Source organism: Bombina bombina, chromosome 9 (assembly GCF_027579735.1).
Source record: "Bombina bombina isolate aBomBom1 chromosome 9, aBomBom1.pri, whole genome shotgun sequence".
Classification (NCBI taxonomy): domain Eukaryota; kingdom Metazoa; phylum Chordata; class Amphibia; order Anura; family Bombinatoridae; genus Bombina; species Bombina bombina.
The window spans coordinates 130450475-130468000 of NC_069507.1; the positions used below are offsets into that span (position 1 = coordinate 130450475).

At 39.2% G+C, this 17526-nt stretch overlaps 1 protein-coding gene across 3 annotated transcripts in view; it reads left to right on the plus strand.

Moving 5' to 3' along the window:
- Positions 1-4003: 4003 nt before the first annotated feature.
- LOC128640066 (uncharacterized) overlaps positions 4004-17526 on the plus strand; it is an 81283-nt gene continuing 67760 nt past the window's right edge. The window contains exon 1 of one of the 3 annotated variants that reach the window (XM_053692389.1): positions 4004-4086. The gene's annotated coding sequence lies outside the window, so the exon portion shown is untranslated. The other 2 variants (XM_053692387.1, XM_053692388.1) reach the window with 2 other exon arrangements.

Sequence of the window (17526 nt, forward strand, 5' to 3'; positions counted from 1 at the left end):
CAGAGCCATCCCCAGGGAGCAGAGGTAGTCCTCCCTCCCTAGCAAGCAAACCCTTTTCCAGGAGAGGAGACAGTGGGTCTCTCTCCCCAGTGGCAGAGCCAGTTCCAGGAAGAGGAGACAGTCGGTCTCTCTCTCCAGTAGCAGAGCCGTCCCCAGGGAGTGGAGGTAGTCCTCCCTCCCCAAACACTGAACCCCTTCCCGGGAGAGGAGACAGTCAGTCTCTCTCCGCAGCGGCAAAGCCAGTTCCAGGGAGAAGAGACAGTCGGTCTCTCTCCCCAGTGGCCAAGCCAGTTCCAGGGAGAGGAGGCAGTCGGTCTCTCTCCTCAGCGTCAGAGCCATCCCCCAGGGAGCGGAGGGTAGGTCCTCCCTCCCTAGCAAGCAAACCCCTTTCCAGGAGAGGAGACAGTGGGTCTCTCTCCCCAGTGGCAGAGCCAGTTCCAGGAAGAGGAGACAGTCTGTCTCTCTCTCCAGTAGCAGAGCCGTCCCCAGGGAGTGGAGGTAGTCCTCCCTCCCCAAACACTGAACCCCTTCCCGGGGAGAGGAGAAAGTTGGTCTCCCTCCCCAGTGGCGAGAACCCCTTTCAGGGAGAGGAGGTAGCAGACCTCTCTCCCCAGTGGCCGAACCCCTTCCAGGGAGAGGAAGTAGAAGACCTCTCTCCCCAGTGGCCGAACCCCTTCCAGGGAGGGGAGACAGCCGGTCTCCCTCCCCAGCAGCAGAACCCCTTCCAGGGAGAGGAGGTAGCATACCTCTCTCCCCAGTGGCTGAACCCATTTCTGGGAGCGGAGACAGCCGGTCTCCCTCCCCAGTGGCAGAACCCCTTCCAGGGAGAAGAGATACCAGACCTCTCTCCCCAGTGGCAGAACCCATTTCCGGGAGCGGAGACAGCCAGTCTCCCTCCCCAGCGGATTAACCTCTTCCAGGGAGAGGAGGTAGTATACAGGTCAGAGATGCTCCGGAGGTGGAGTAAACAAGCATGAATATGATTCAATAAGTTGCACAGTATGCGGTACCAGACTTCAATACCAAGCATCAAGGATGGTGGGAGGTGAACTTATATACCTGACAACCTAGTTATCCTTAAAGGGCCAGAGGTACTTAGTAGAAATGCAAGTAGTTGATAGTCAACAACAGATATTTAGGCATACAGATAGTAGAAGCATGACACTTGGGTCTGCCAGTCTAGAAGGGGGGAGATGTCACAGATACCAGACACCAAGGCTACCCCCACCCCCCTACTACCTGGCTAATTCCTTTTTACTTCGGATTTGGCCCTTTTCATGGCTTATGGGATCTCCCAGACTCTTGCTATATGTTGTTTTGCTATGTTTACTTTGTCAGGAAAGAGCTGAACTCTGACCGGGAAAACCCTTCTTGGCTGGCCGGGCTCCTGGAACTGCTGGTTGGCTGCATCGACCGGGACACCCCGTTTAACCTCCTCTATGGCTGGCCGGGATCCTGGAACTGCAGGTCAGCCACATATCCCCGGACACTTGCTAACCTTTACCCCAGGTCGTCCCAGCGGCCCCTTGTCCCAGAGCTCCGCTCTTTTGGGGATTGGTAGCCCCTACGGAGGACAAGAGGTGGGGTGATTGCCGGAGGGGAGCTCCCGTGGGAACGGGGGGGTTTTGGACACCCCTACCTCCCTATCTTTACTAGGCTGTAACTCCGGTCCCCAGTAGCGGATCAAGCCGCTTTTTGGACTGTATCTAGGGACTGAGGAGCTTTTCCATGGACACCCCTGGAAGTACCGCCGCTCCCCCGGGATCACCCCGAAACGACCACCTCAATATCCTGGGACTCTGTGGGACTGTGGCTGCTATGGGGGGGCACTAAGCCTGTCTGGAGAGGCAGAAATGGCGGGAGATTTGGAAGTCAGATAAGACCCTTTGTGTGTGTGTATATAAGGAGAGTGTGTTTCCCAATAAAGGCAGTTCTTGTTTCACCTAAATACTAGTCTGTCTAGTTATTTGGGTGGGCTATCATCACTTTCTCCGCTACATAGCGGCCTGTTCCAGGTATAGGAAGGACCCTCTGGCGAAGCTACCCAGTCGGGGTAGCCGGTATCCAGCACAGGCGTGCTACTGGCTATAATCGCTTGGCGGCTACACAGCTGCAGTCAGCAGGGAGGAAGCAGGGACCCTTTTGGCAGAGCTACCCAGTCGGGGGTAGCCGGTATCCAGCACAGGCGTGCTACTGGCTATAATCGCTTGGCGGCTACACAGCTGCAGTCAGCAGGGAGGAAGCAGGACCCTTTTGGCAGAGCTACCCAGTCGGGGTAGCCGGTATCCAGCACAGGCGTGCTACTGGCTATAATCGCTTGGCTGCTACACAGCTGCAGTCAGCAGGGAGGAAGCAGGACCCTTTTGGCAGAGCTACCCAGTCGGGGTAGCCGGTATCCAGCACAGGCGTGCTACTGGCTATAATCGCTTGGCGGCTACACAGCTGCAGTCAGCAGGGAGGAAGCAGGACCCTTTTGGCAGAGCTACCCAGTCGGGGTAGCCGGGGTCCGTCACAGCTGATCCTTCAAGAAAGGACACCAAGAGAATGAACCACATTAGATAATAGAAGTAAATTTGAAGGCTGTTTAAAATTGTATTGTCTACATGAATCATGAAATTTTGGGGGGGATTTTTATGTCCTTTTAAGGGGGCCCTGTTATTGACCATTTTCAGTATATTTGCTGCACCTGTTGAAGTGGATTAGATGGAATTATCTGATACTGATTCCTGTTATTTAAGTGCCTATGAGATTCCTTTATATAGTGTGATTCTTTTTCAATTACAATGTGTATACATTAGCTTAATTACGTTTGATTTATTAGTCAATCAAACCATAATATCCTGTCTCTGTCTGCTTTTTAAATAGAGGAGTGGGGGGTCTGGAGGTTTATAGGGATTAATGGTGGGGGGGTTGTCTAATGGTAAGTAGGGTTTAATGCAGTGGGGGTCTGTCTACCAGTTAGGGGATTTAAAGGGATATGAAACCCAATTTTTATTTCTTACATAATTCAAGTAGAGCATGTCCATTTTAAGCAACTTTCTAATTTTACTCCTATTATCAAATTTTCCTTGTTTTCTTGGTATCTTTATTTATAAAAGCAGGACTGTAAGCTTAGGAGCCCGGACCATTTTTGGTTCAGGACCTGAGTAGCGCTTGCTGATTGGTGGCTAAATGTATTGATACACAGGTATCAAGGTATGTATGCTTGGGTCCCTGGAGTAAGGTGAGCATACACAGGTATCAAGGTATGAATGCTTGGTCCCTGGAGTAAGGTGAACATACATAGGTATCAAGGTAAGTTATGCTTGGTCCCTGGAGTAAGGTGAGCACACACGGTATCAAGGTAAGTATTCTTGGTCTCAGGAGCATGGTGAGCATACACAGGTATCAGGGTAAAGTATGCTATACTCAGAAGCAAGGTGAAAGAGCAATAACTCAGCCCAGAGTGATGGGCTTGAGTGAGCTTTTATAGAAACTTCCACATCTGAGTCCTCCAGGTGGGAGTTTCTATAATTAAGGACTGCCCTACATTTAGCCACCAATCAGCAAGTGCTACCCAGGTGCTGAAACCAAAAATGGGCCGAGTGTGCTAAAGCTTTACATTCCTGCTTTTCAAATAAAGATGGCAAGAGAATAAAAAAATTTGATAATATAGGAGTAAATTAGAAAGTTGCCAAAAATTGCATGTTCTATCTGGAATAATAAAAGAAACAAATTGGCTTTAGTATCCCGTTAATATTTTAACTTGATAACCCTCTAGATTTTTTAAAAAAAAGTGCTACTCATCTTTTCTTTTTTACTTTCTATACTGTACATTATATCCATTTTTTAAAGAGAGTAGATACTTTTAAGTTAGCTTAGGGGGTTGGTTTAAGTGCAGAAAAGGGACAGCAATTCCTACTAAGGCTGATATTGGCAGTACTTTGTCCGTTGCTAGCCTGTTTGATCTTCCCCCTCCCCCTCAATCTGTTATTTCCTCGCCGCTTTCTCATTGTTGCTGCGTCATCTCCCTCCCTGACAATATTGGCATCACAGAGAACAATATACAGAGCACTGTTTACTGCTGGAAGACTTGCTTGTCAAAAGGTAAGGCTAGTAGTAGACACAAGCAAGTCAGGAATACATCCCCAACACTCTGTCAAGGGGCATCATAAAACAAATCAAATACCAGAGGAAATGTAATGTGAAGAATTGGGGCTTGGAATTATAGTTAACCATCTAAAAAGGTGTGTGCGAATGTTTATGGGTTCCTGGGTGACTCTGAGTTTCTGTTTACGTGTGCATATTGTTTGGACTTTAGTCCACAGAGAACAAAGCAAATTACAGTCATAATGTTAGAATAAAAATGCCATGTTTTGCAGTTGTTATTAGTTAAAGGGACAGTCAGAATTTTTATTGTTTAAAAAGATAGATAATATATTTATTACTCATTCCCCAGTTTTGCATAACCAACACTGTTATATTAATATACTTTTTACCTCTGTGATTACCTTGTATCTAAGCTTCTGCAGACTGCCCCTTATCTCAGTTCTTTTGACAGACTTCCATTTTAGCCTTGAGTGAACACAATTTATATATATGGCACACATGAACAAGTAGCGCTGTGAAAAACTTTCAAAATGCACTGACATAAGAGGCTGATTAGAAAGGGCTTAGACATTAGTATATGAGCCTACCTAGGTTTTAGCTTTCGACAATGAATACCAAGAGAACAAAGCAAATTTGATTATAAAAGTAAATTGGAAAGTTGTTTAAAATTGCATGCACTTCTGAATCATGAGTTTATTTTTGACTAGACTGTTCCCTTTTAAAAGCCAATTAGGGAGATGTATGTAACAGGGTTATCCTTGAGGAGTCAATCCACAATTATTTATGAAAGTATATTGCAAAGTTGTTTCATTATGCATAGCTAGACATTTAATATAAAACCCTCATTTATTGTCACTTTAAAGTGAAGGTAAAGTTTTATCTATCTCTATTTACAGATGAATTAGTCAAATTTTAAACAATCTAATCGCTACCTTCTTTTCCCCAAACGATTATATATTTTTCTAATAAACAGTTTTTTTATTTCCCTACCGTGCTGTTACAGACTCCTCCCATCAGTCATTTCCTTATTTTTGACAGTCTGAAGTATAGAGCGGTCTCCAAAGCGCGTTCACGAGGATTCAACGAACTGCGCATTGTGCATAGAGTCTTCTACAGTCACCAATGCGCTTGTAAAAATTGTATCACTCCGGATTTGAGACACCAACATTGTCGCCATTTTGAACAAAACATTTGCAATAAGCATGCAAAACCAAACATTTGCAATAAGCATGCGCGCAACAGGAGCTCGCTTGTCTTCACAGTCAAATAACATTTTAGGAACGCATACGCAGATCATCCAAGAGACTAATGATGTAATATGATGGCCGCCTAACGGCCATTATTTCAATTGGCTACTGTTAAAACGTGACCCGCAAGCCAAAAAAAACAAAAAAAACACCGGGTTGAATTTTGAGATTGAAATAAGGTAAATAATATAAACTGCGAAAATTCACTTTATAATAAAAATATAAATAAAATGATGAATGAAAGTACCATTATTTTTAGGGTGACCTGTATACATGAATAATGTGATATAGCGAACTTTATCTTCCCTTTAATGCTTTACTAACTCTAGAGTCACTTTGAGTTAGTCCTCCAGACATTATTAGGCCATGCTACATTCTCTCGTTTTGCAGAAATGCTGCCTATACAGCAGCCAGGCCCAATGCTCCATACAGATGTTTTTTAGATTAGATTAGAGGGTTGCTTACCCACTTGAAAATAAGGAGATGCAGTAGCTTTTCCTATAAATATTTGTTTTAAGTTGTAAAGCTACTTTTTTGCAAATTGTGTAATATTTATGATGGAAAACAAATTATTCCTTCACTGTTTACAGAGTTAAATGTAACATGAATTATGTGATACTGTGTACACAGAACAATATTTGCTTTAAATAATATTATGCAGAGATACGCTTGTTATCAGTGGCAGATTCAGAATCTGTTGAAGTCTATGTTTAACATGGTGGCTGGTAAACATAAGGGTCTGAGTTATAAAAGTTCTCATTGACTGAGGGTTGCTATACAGTATTTATATGTTAATAAAATGCACACTAAAGGGACACTATAGTCAGAATTGTAACGGTTATATCGCAAAACTATACATGTAAATAAAGGTTTTTTCAATGTTGTTCATGTATTAAATGTGTACCGTTTACAAAATATATATGTTTGAAATATTACATTTTTCCAAACCCACTGTGTTGTCTTGCGTTATGGATTTCCAATCCGTGCTGACAACTGCAGTTGTAAGATGGCGACTCCGAGACGCAATGCGCATGTGCGAGTTACCGCAACGTCATCGGATGCATTTTTTTTCCAGTTAGCTCTCATGTCGGCTTGAGTGCCGCAATATGCGCATGCGAGAGGAAGCTAATTGTATTGCGCATGCGTTGAATGAGGAGACTGTAATATAATTATATGCAAATAATACACATCCGATTGTCGAGATTGTTAGCCCTTATACGGCCCACATTTGAGGGCTGGAGGACGTGATGCCATTGGGATTAAAAGAAATATAATTTTACTGCTAAATGGAGCTTTGTTTCCTAAAATCACAAGGTACATTACATTGCTATGGTATTTAAATGATAAATGTTTGTTCCGTTTTGCAGAGAAAAAAAAAGTTAGTAATCCTTTAAACACTAAATAAATGCTAGATAGAATGATGCATTCAAAGAAAAGATTAGTCTGAGAATAACATATGTATATGTATTTTTAAAATTTTCATTAGCTGTTAAAATATTGACAAAATAGGTGTAAAGTTTTAATTTCTATAAAACAGTGGGAGCTGCCATGTTGTAACTTAGGTTACCTTCTCTGCTGTAGCCAATTTAGGGACAGTTTTAAATAGGTCACTAGAGTGTGGCAGCCAATGGCTGTGTGTTTTGCACTTCCATTTCTAACAGGAACTGAAAACCTCACTATTTCAGAATGGGATTACAGGAAAAGCAGAGAACATAAATAATGAAAGTATATTCCAGACTTTTTTAATTTATATGATTTATAATTTTATATTACCTTCTCAAAGTGTTTATTGTCCCTTTAAAGGACCTTAAACACAGTAGAATTGCATAAAATGTAAAGGCTAGATTACAAGTGGAGCGCAAAATATCACTTTCGCAAAGGGCGATATTTGCGCTCCACTTAGTAATATCAGCGCACGCAAATGTGCACTGGTTTTACAAGTAATCGTCAGTATTTATTTGTTTACTTTCATTTTTTTAAGGAGTTAATACTTTACTTACCTTGTTAGCGCGCTCTCCAGATCACATTAAAGGGACACGGAACCCAAATTTTTTTCTTTCGTGATTCAGATAGAGCATGAAATTTTAAGTAACTTTCTAATTTACTCCTATTATCAATTTCTTCGTTCTCTTGCTATTTTATTTGAAAAAGAAGGCATCTAAGCTTTTTTTTTGGGGTTCAAGTACTCTGGACAGCTTTTTTTATTGGTGTGATGAATTTATCTACCAATCAGCAAGAACAACCCAGGTTGTTCACCAAAAATGGGCCGGCATCTAAACTTACATTCTTTCATTTTAAATAAAGATACCAAGAGAATGAAGAAAATTTAATAATAGGAGTAAATTAGAAAGTTGCTTAAAATTTCATTCTCTATCTGAATCACAAAAGAAAAAAATTGGGTTCAGTGTCCCTTTAAGGTAAATAATGTAGCCTTGAAACATTTACATTCATATATACTGAATAGTGTAGCCACCGAATATTCGGGGAAACGACTCTCCCCGGATATTCAAACAAAAATTTATTGGGTGCGCATCTCTACACCATATAAGGTAGGGGCGTTCCATGCAGTCCTATCGCTGTTAAAGCTCATCGCTTTTAGGACGGCATGAAATGTCCTAACGTTGTGAAAAGGTTAAACACAAAATAAGAAAATTAATTTGCTTTAAAAAAAAATACTCTAATGAAACAGAGAATTTTTTTTTTTTAAACTAGAATGTCCATTTAAGCAGTTTCTGATACTAGTAATATAGTAAATGATAATGCAGTTAATGAGGTATTGTTATTTGTATTGTATTTTACTGTTTGCTATTGAGGTATTGTTGTCAAAACACTCTCAGAATCTGTTCTTTGCATGTAGGTCACTGGTTTTCAAACCTGTTTCTCAGGCCTCCCCAACAGGCCAGGTTTTCAGGAATACCTTGAATGAGAGCAGGTAAAATAACTATGTTTACTATAAACTGATTATTTCACCTGTGTTCCAGTTCAGATATCATCAAAATGTGGCTTGAGTATAGGTTTTAAAAACCAGTGATGTAGGTGGAATATAGCTCCTCCTTTCAATGTGAAGTCTGCTGTCATTGGCTTAAATAAAGAGAAAGGGGGTTTCCTTCCTCCACCTTTCCCTGTGTGCAAGAGTTTATTTGTTTCAGTACTGGTCTGGCAGGCAAGTTTCAGATAACAGGATCTGGTTATTGGGTAAGTAAAGTTCTGTTCCAGGTTGGGGATACTTAAACTTTATTTAGGATTTTGGAAAATAAAGTTCAGTCTGACATGAAAACATTTATAGTAAAGTTCTGTTCCAGTTGCGGATACTTAAACTTTATTAAGGATTTTGGAAAATAAAAGTTCAGTCTGACATGAAAACATTTTATAGCAAATTCAAGCTCACTAGCAGCTAGATGAGTGTAACAGTCCTTTAGCTTTGGTTCCTGATGTATTTGTATCAGTGGCCTGCTGGTTTCTGCTAAGGGAGGACAATGGGACTTGCTTTTGCCTGTAGGAAAAGGTGACTTCTGTGTTTGTGTGAGAAGAGAGCTGGCTTGTGTGCTGAGATATCAGGGGGTGTATCTCTTCAGTGATTCTGTTACAGTGTTTGCTGTACAGAAAAGTGCACCGCTATATTTGGTACAGAAATCCAGCACAGGAGTATGTCCTCTGGCACAGACTGACCAAGGGGGAAGAGAAAAAGCAGCTCTTTTTCTCCTATATTTCCAGCCAGAAGGGGTGCTATTAAAGGGACAGTAACGTCATAATTAGACATTCAATGATTTAGACCACTGGTTTTCAAACCTGTTATCAGGCCTCCCTAACAGGCCATATAGTGAGGATATCTGAACTAGAGAACAGGTGAATACAATCAGCTAATTAGTTTAACATGGTTATTTTACCTGCTCTCACCCAAGGCAATACAGAAACCTGGGACTGTTGGGGAGGCCTGGGGTCAGGTTTGAAAAAAGTGATTTAGACAAAGCATACAATTTTAAACAACTTAACAATTTTATTTCTATTTAATTGATTGTCATTGGCTCACTCATATGTTCAGTTAGAAAACATTAGTGCATTGCTTACTCCTTCAACAAATGATACCAAGAGAATGAAGCAAATTTGATAATAGAAATAAACTGGAAAATTTGTTTTTAAATTGTATGTTCTACCTAAATCATAAAAGAAAAATTGTGGGTTTCATGTCTTTGTGAGGTTTAGTCGCCCCCAGAGAGGTATTGTGCAATAATGGAAACTTTGATATAAGGAAATTTTCTCCGTTAAGCACAGACTATACCTCTAGTTTCACTTTATTAGCTTTCTGAATTCAAAGTGTGCTGCTGGGTTCCTACAGTATATTGGCGCATAAACACTCATGTGTAAGAAGGCATAGAAAATACCTAAACATGTTTTCCATTTTGTGCCAGTGACATTAAACACTTTTGAGAAGGGACATTAAACACTTTGAGAAGGTAATATAAAATTATAAATCATATACATTAAAGTCTGGAATATACTTTCATTATTTATTTTCTCCCCCTTTCCTGTAATCTCATTCTGAAATTGGTGAGGTTTTCAGTTCCTGTTAGAATGGAAGTGCAGAACACTGTTATATTCTACACAGCCATTGGCTGCACACTCTAGTGACCTATTTATAACTGCCCCTAATTGGCCACAGCAGAAAAGGTAGCTTAAGTTACAACATGGCAGTTCCCACTGTTTTATAGATGTTTGTGCCAGTGATCCTCAATTAAAGGGACATAAACCTCAAAATTAAACTTTCATGATTTAGAGAAAGTGTGGAATAAAAATAAATTCCAGTTTACTACTTTTATCAGATTGATCTTTCTCTTGGTCTGCTTTGTTAAATATTAAAGAGACAGTAAAAGTCAAAATTAACCATTTTTTATGATTCTGCTTAAACATGCAGTTAACAAAAAAAAAAAAATTCCATTTAACTTCTCTTTAATTAAATTTACTTAATTCTCATAATATTATTTGTTGAAGAGTAAAGCTATGGAGGCTTTTAGGAGTGTTGTACACATGTCTTTAACCCCTTTATGCTGGGGTGCAAGTGCTTAGATTGGAATGAAGAACTGAAATAAGGGGGCAGTCTGCAGAGTCTTGTATACAAGGTACTCACAGAAGTAAAAAGTATATTAATATAACTGTTGGTTATGCAAAACTATGAATAGGTAATAAAGGGATTATTTGTTATTTAAAACCATAACAATTCTGGAGTAGACTGTCCATTTTAAAGGGTCCACTAAACCCAAAATCTTTCTTTCATGATTCAGATAGAACATACAAATTTAAACAACATTACAATTTACTTCTGTTATTTATTTTGCTTCATTTTTTAGATATCCTTATTTGAAGAAAAAGAAATGCACATGGGGTGAGCCAATCACATGAGGCTTCCATGTGCAGCAACCAATCAGCAGCTTCTGAGGCATATCTAGATATGCTTTTCAACTAGAATATCAAGAGAATAAAACAAATTAGATAATAGAAGTAAATTAGAAAGATGTTTAAAAATGCATTCTCTTTCTAAATCATAAAATAAAAAATGTGGGTTTCACGGTCCCTTTAAGTACCCCTAACAAGCCAGATATTCGTATCTGAACTAGAGCACAGGTGAAATAATCAGCTGATGGGTGGAGACCAGACCAGTAACCATGGTTACTGGTCAGCTGATTATTTCACCTGTGCACTAGTTCATATATCATGCATATCTAGCTGGTTAGGAGTAATTAAAGGGACATGAAACCCAAAAAAATGTATTTCATGATTCAGATAGCGCATACAACTTTCTAATTTACTTTTCTAATCACATTTCCTTTGTTCTTGTGGTATGTATGTGTGTGTAATATATATATAGTATATATATATATATATTATATATATATATATATATATATATATATTATATATATATATATATATATATATATATATTATTTATATAATAATTTTTTAAAAAAAAGCTTTAGATCACTTTATGGCAGCAGTTTTGCAAGAATGTTATCCATTTGTAAGAGCACTAGATTTCAGCTCTATTTTCTTCCAGTAGTACTCCAGACACCTACCTATGTATCTCTTCAACAAAGAATTCCATAGGAACAAAGCAAATTGGATAATCTAAAAAAAAAAATTGGAGTTTGCATGCTCTGCCTAAATCACAAAATATTTTTTTAGGGGGTTTTGTATTCCATTAAAGGAACAGTCTACTTGTGTGGGGTTTTTTTTTTTTTTTTTTTTTGTGTTTTTGTTAATTGTTTTAAAAGATAGATAATGCCTTTTACTTACCCATTCCCCAGCTTTGCATAACCAGCATTTGTTATATTGATATACTTTATAATCTCTAAATATCTGCCTGTGTCTAAGCCATTGCAGGTTGCCTTTTATCACAGTGTATTTTATTAGCTTTTAACAGTCAGACAGTGCTAGGTTCATGTGTGACATATTAAATAAAAAAATAGAACCAGCATTAATTGGATAAAATGCTAGTTTGTTAAAAGCATTGAGAAAAGGGGGGAAGCCTGCAGAGGGTTAGATACAAGGAAATAGTGTTAACAGTGTTGGTTATGCCCAGTGGAGGCTCCTCCAGTTGTGCATATTCGCACGTGAACCCCCCAGGGGGGCAAGGAGGAAAAAAAAAATTGAGCCAAAAAAAAAAAATTGTTTTTTTTTTTGTTTTTTTTTATTTTTTATTAGTGTGTGTGTTGTTATATTGTTTATTATATAACATGATGTAGGCTCTTGTTTACTAGCTCAGGCTGTAGGACCGGTACAGCAGTACCACACCATTTACCATTATAGTAGTAAGTCAACTAGTCAAGATAGCTTGAACTTGAAGCAGGAGGGAGCTAGGACCCAGGCGGAACGCTGACGTCACCAGCGTAGACCAGACCGTATCAGTAACTAGCGTATCCTCCTCGGGCTGCTGAGTCTCACTGCGCGAGTTGTGCACACCAGATCAGACACTGTCACACTGATCGACACGTGCGATCAAGCAAAACCCTATCGTGCACAGTGATCTCCATGCATCACTGTGCAGGCGTTTGCTCCTCCCAGCCCGGCACTGGTAATTGAGCCCCTATTCGCACAGGCTGAAGTGTGCTCTGGCTCCTCCCAGTCTGCCTGTCATGGTGAGTCCTCGCCTCTGATACGCTACTAGCGTCACGTGACCCGCCCCCACAAAGCTCCTCCCCCTCAACAGCGCATGAAAATCTCATTGAGGAGATAGCCTTTGAGCGGAAAGCAGCTCTGTAAACAAGGTGTGTTGTCTTTATCCTAATTGTTGCTCGCTGGTGCTAGCCAGCCTTTGGAAGCCTAAGGAGCACCCTGCTGCTAACTGATGTAGAGCAGGCAGTTAGCGTGGGATTGACATTTTTCATTTTGCTTCTTTTGCACCCCTGCTTTTCTTCACAGTCTGTCTGTGAGTATCTGCAGAGGCAGTTAGATGCGGGAGCAGGGAGAAAGAAAAGCAGTGTCTTTTTGAGTGGCCAAACAGCAATATTTGAAGCTCTACTCTTCTTTGAGAGACTGTCACTGCCTGACCTGACCTTACTAAGCTAACTCTTTAGCGGCTTGAGCCTGGCTGTTGTGATATCCCTGCAGTTTTCGCTGCTCTCTGGCACATATCCTCCAGACAACTGCTCAAGTACTTAAAGTGTTTAGTTTTGATGGAAATACAAAAACTAAATAAAAAAAGTTTTAATAGAGACGTCATAAAAGTCAAATTATGTAAACCATATAGTATTTTCATGTTTAATCCTGAATTAACTCTTCATACACATTGTGACAGCAAGGTCCCCTTATATGTACCCAGCCACTGGCAATTAAAAATGTGCTTTGGTTTTGGAATGCGCAGTCTTAGCAGATATTTATCCTCCGCTGTATGTGGGAATATCTAAAGCAGTTATTTTATTTGTGTAGTCGGTTATTTATTAGCTCAAGAGCAGCAGAGGTTGTCAGTGTCTCAGCCAACACCCCAGGGCAGGCAGTAGTAGTACTGTGTGTGTTTGTGTGAAGAATTATTACACTGATACTGAATGAGGTAAGAGGGGGGCTGTAAATAATGTGTGCTGCCATGCAGGACAGGACAATAAAGGCTCCCAGCAGAACTCATCATGCTTTTTAAACCCTTATGCTCCTGTTAGAAATGGTTGTTATGCTGTGAAAATTGCTTAGAGATATATATATAATATATATTAATATATACACATACATACACTTTTCTAAAGGGTGTCCCTCTTTGGAAGTTTGAAATATTGGAAGGTATATTGTTTTAATAGAATGATGACTTAACTACAGTATTCAGGAATCAAATGTTTATAAAAACATTCAAAATGCTTAATAACCACAAGTTACTAGTGCAGCATGTTTTTCTTGTGCTGGTGGGGTTTCCTTCAATATTTTATCCTAATTTGCAGTGCAATCAGTCTGTAACAGTATTTTGTTATACATGGTCTATGAAAAGTCCCACAGTAAACTAAAGGGTGATATATATATTATATATAATAAATATATATATATATATATATATATATTATATATATATATATATATATATATATATATATATATATATATATTATATATATTGCATGCATATGTGGGCGTGTGTGTTGTGTGGCATAACACAGGTTAGTTATGTACTTACCTCACACACAAACCTTAACACACAGTAATACACATAAAACACTGCCCTCAACCTTGTTCCTAAGGATGTGTTTAAGGTAACTGGCAGAGTGTATGTATGTATGCATACACATATACACACACACACACACACACACACCACATTAAAATGGGCGGGAGCCATCTGAGGGGCGGGGCTAGTGCTCCCCCAGCTTCAAAAGTCACCAGCCGCCACTGGTTATGCCATAAACATTTTTAAGTAGACTGCCCCTTTAAAGAGTAATTATATGTGAGTTCAGGGAGCGTGCACTTGTCTTTAGCCATCTGGCAGCAGTGTTGCCAACAATGTTTATAGCAATGTTATTGCTTTATAATAATGTTTGTTTATAGCGCTGCGAATCTGTTGGCACTCTGCAAATTATTATTATTATTATTATTATTATTATTATTATTATTATTATTATTATTATTATCATTAGTTGCAAAACACTGCTGCCCCTAGAATGCTACAAATACTTTGTTTGCAACTACGGATAGCATTGCTATAAATATGGTTACAAACACGTGCACACTCCTAAGCTTGCTTAAGATTACTCTTTAACAAAAGATACCAAGGAGACCTAAGCAATATTGATAATAGAGGTAAATTAAAAAGTTGTTTAAAATTGCATGTTCTATCTGAATCATGAATGTTCAATTTTGACTTTATTGTCCCCTTTTAATTGTATCTTATTTCCTATGTCATTAAGTGTGTGTGTGTATATGTTCTCTTATTTTGGAGCTAGTTAATATAATTATTTGCTGTTCGATATAAAAACATTTGGACACTTCCTGTCTAGTATATAGTAATTACTTGATTTTATAATTAAAGTGACATCCTACTCCAGAATTATTTAAAAAGATAGATAATCCATTTATTACCCATTTCCCCAGTTTTGCATAACCAACACAGTTATATTATATACCTTTTACCTCTGTAAAACACCTTTTTATTCTAATCCTCTGAAGACTACCCCTTATTTCAGTTCTTTTGACAGACTTGCATTTTGCCAATCAGTGCTGACTCCTAGGTAACTCCACCGGCATGAGTACAATGTTAGTTCATATTGTGTCATATAGATAATGCCCTCTGGCTGTGAGAAACTGTCAAATGCATTCAGATAAGAGGCAACCTCAAGGGCTTATAAATTAGCATATGAGTGTTCCTAGGTTTAGCTTTTTAACTAAGAATACAAAGAGAACAAAGCAAATTTGAAGATAAACGTAAATTGGAAAGTTGTTTATAATTGCATGCCCTATATAAATTATGAAAGTTTAATTTGACTGAAAATATCCCTTTTAAAAGTAAACTATATATAAATTACTGTCTTTATGCATGGCACCTGTGTGTAATTATGCTGAATAGAGAACGTACAATGTAGTTTTAACAATTAATGCCATTTATTTGACATTGTAGTATTCTGATCTCCCAATACGGTATAAAATATAGTGAAAAAATCATGTGTCGAAGTCCTATATTAAAAATAAAATAATAATTAATACTCGCGTGCTATAGTGCGCTAGATAGCATTTGATGATCAGAGTCAGATCTTCTAATCTATTATCAGCTGTGGATGCAGTAGTGGAATTTTCAGTTTCTTGTAAATTCGTCGTGTGTTAGGAGGCGGGGGCGACTAGACTCTGGAGTCCCTGTTGTGCTTTTTTTGAGGTGCAGTTGATTGCAGAGGAGGAGGTGCAGCATAATTATTTTTCCTTCCTGCTCCATTTTGCATGTCTTCATAATGGCAATGAGCCATGAAGCTTTAACATGTTTTAAACTGTTCCCTCTCCTCTTGTGTGTTTTTTTTTTTTTGTTTTGTTTTTTTTTTAAAAACAGGAATTTAAAGATAGTAAGAGTAAATTAGAAAGTTGCTTAAAATGGTACGCTCTATCTGAATCATTAAAGAAAACATTTGTTTAATATCCTTTTAAGGGTCTTGTGGCAAGAGAATGCTATTAGACCCTCCTCTTTCTGCTGTCGGCTTAGCTAAAATGGCTTGGTCCCGTCGCTGGCGGCAAGACTGCGCTATTAAAAAAAACTTACCCCCATAGAAAGACTAGCGACATACACAGTACGTTGCGGGTCATTATGGAGTTAAATACAATAGAATTGCATATGACAATGCAAAAGCACTTAATTTGAAATGAGTAGTAGATTGAAATTTGTCAGAAAAAAATTAAAGGTAAATTATGTTTTTCTCCTGCTGCACCATGTGACAGTCATCAGCTAATCACAAAATGCATATATTTATACACTGTGAATCCTTGCACATGCTCAGTAGGGGCTGGTGCCTCAGTGTGCATATTAACAGATTGTGTACAATTTTATAATAGAAGTGAATTGGAAAGTTGTTTAAAATTGTGTGTTCTGTCTGAATCTAGGGTTTCCAGGTGTCCGGTATTCAACTGTACAGTCCAGAATTTTAGTAGGTTGTCCAATAAAATCTTTTTTTTTTTTTTTTCAACTATTTAGCTAAATGTAAAAGCCTCATATGTCTCAATGCATGGCATGATTCTGAGTGATAGCTGGCAGCCCTATCTGAATCATGAAAGTTTAACTTTGCCGTTAGTGTTCCTTTTAACGTAAGTACACCAGGAGCTTAACTACAATCGGCCCAGAGGTCTGAATTGAGACTGGGCTCGCACCTCTAGGGGGCCCTTCTGGCTCTATAGTCGGTAGTGCGATGATTATTTTTCAGTGCCTACATTTTAGGGTCCCCTTCAGTACAACCATATTGCCCACTTTCCACCACCCACATCCTGGTTTCAGCTGGCTGCAAGATTGGTGGTAAGCTTTGCAGATTTCTTGTAGCTTGCACTTCAGGAACTAGATTTTCCCAGTATGAAGATCAACCATCTTTTTAGCATAGTGCATTGCAGCTGCGTTACAAGCTAGGAACTCCCCAATGGCTTCAATACCCCACACAATAGTGTATTAATGTTGACTGGATGAGCAGCAGCAAAGGACTTACGACTGTCCTGGGCACCTGTGAGTTCTATGTGTCCATTGCTGTGGCTGATTTCTCTTATTTGCTGCTAGTGCTCATTGTCGACAGTGAAAGTGATTGTCTGCAAGAGGGTTTAGTACTGTACAGTTTGTTTTTTCTGTTTTTTTTTTTTTTGGGGGGGGGGGGGTTGGTAAGATGAGGAGTCTGTTTTAATAAAGAATGTCAGGGTGCAGACTATCTATAGACTCTCGGACTTTGAAAATACCATTATAGTGGTGGGACAGTTTCAGTGTTGAGGTTCTGATACCAAAATTAGAAATGACTAATCCTGGCCTTGGGAGGATAGAAGCATAGATGTGTTCTTGCCTCATAGTGTCAGGCAGGCTGGGTGCACAGCAACTGATAATGAGCCAAAATTCAGTTCCACTGATCAAGATCTGGTACCATAGGAGATATACCATCTCCCCCACCCCCTTGACAGCCAATCCAGATGCAGTGCTCTTATTTCTAGATATCATCTTATCATATAAAGCTCCACTTTGTGTATATATTTCTAAATATTGAGTGACTGCACA